The sequence below is a fragment of the Neophocaena asiaeorientalis genome, unplaced genomic scaffold, assembly GCF_003031525.2.
Source record: "Neophocaena asiaeorientalis asiaeorientalis breed wild unplaced genomic scaffold, Neophocaena_asiaeorientalis_V1.1 scaffold110, whole genome shotgun sequence".
In the NCBI taxonomy this organism is placed as follows: domain Eukaryota; kingdom Metazoa; phylum Chordata; class Mammalia; order Artiodactyla; family Phocoenidae; genus Neophocaena; species Neophocaena asiaeorientalis.
In genome coordinates, this window is record NW_020175053.1 from 790,129 (window position 1) to 791,798 (window position 1,670).

Here is a 1,670-nt window from a genome sequence, read left to right on the forward strand (position 1 = left end):
GGTTTATTTGTGCCAGGAGTTGTTCTGAGTTCTTTAAGTATATTAGTTGATGTACTTTAATAATTAATTCTGTGCGTTAGATGCTCTTTATTACCTCCACTTAACCCCGGTCCAGTGTTCTAATCCCCACCCCCCAAGTCAGGCTTCCAGCCACCATGCTGTGTTGCCTTACTCTTTAGATTTCAAACCTAACATTATTTTGTTAATAAATAGGAAGGCCATATGAAATTATTCTGTTTAGCAGTTGATTCTATTTTAACTAAAACTTTAAAAGCTTTTAAAAACACTTCCTACGTGCCAAGGTCGTTGTAAGCACTCGACACAGGTGTGAATTCATTTGATCTTTGCACCAGTTCTATAAGGGTAGGTACCACTATTAATCCCATTGTATGAGGAAGGAAATGGAGACACAGAGACATTGAGTAGCTTGCCCATGGTCACCCAGCTAGTATGATAGAAATCCAGGGTGTGGAGGCAATGCATGTGCCAATTGTTGCAATTATTTTAACGTTCTAGTCCTGCCCCTGCTGTTTGCCTTCGAACAAATTATTTCATCTTTCTGATTCTTAGCAACCTCATTTATGAAGGAGGGGGGCTGATTCCGTGATCTTTTAAGATGTCCTCAACAAACCCTGCAAAGTCGCATTGAAAAGCCTCATTTATGCCAGTCTGAAGGCTTAAGTGCAAACTCCAGCTTTTAAACGGCTGTGCCTTCTGATTCCTCCGGATATCTCCAAGAATGGTTTCTGGAAAGGGATCAAGCAGGATGCTAAAAATGTAGAAAATATTTCGATGGTCTCCAGAAACGCCAGCTTCAGCTCAGCATGTGCCAGTGGGTACAGATAATCCTCAACACTGTGTAAATCCTGGCTCCACCATCCACCAGCTGTGTAAGCTGGGCGAGTACTCCATCATTCTGATCTCAGTGTCTCTCTCTGTAAAGTGGGGATAATAATAATCCTACCTCGATAGAGCTGAGTGAGGATTGAGTGAGGAGTCACCGAGATCATATGTCCAGAGCGGGCAGAAGAGAACTTGGCCCACAGAAAGTAGTAAGTAAACATTTGACATTACTATTGCAGAAGATCTCTGCTCCTATGAAAGGGAAGGATTGCGAATCACTATGGTCATAGCTGCAGACGATTCCTTTCTGAGGTCTGATGGCAGCCCAGCTCCTCCCAAGATTTGGAAAATTGGGCTCATTCTTTACCTCCAGCTTAAAAGAAAAAAAAATCCAGTTAAATTGCTTAATGGTTAAGATAGATGTGACTTGATACTGAGCTAAATTAGTTTGCTGAAGTTACTTAATTTCAGAGGGCCTGTGTCCAGATCAATACGAGCTAGAAGTTTTTATTTAATCTGATTAATATAACAAGGCAATCAGCGTCGTTAAGCCTAGTCAATTGGTTGGACTGAATTTTCTAAAGTTTGTGATATAAATATTCTGCATGCCCCTTAGTTAAACTAAGAGGAAATGGCTTAATTATTTGCTAAACGTTTTATAGTATATTTTCTAAGGACTGGAAATAGCATTTTAGAGGACTAGAACCTATTTTCCCTTTTAGACAACTCATCAAACTCTCTCAGTATATAAATTACCCAGTATGCAAGGTAATGGAGAAGAAAGACTAGGAAATTTTTTTTTTTTTTTTTTTTTTTTTTTTCTTGGC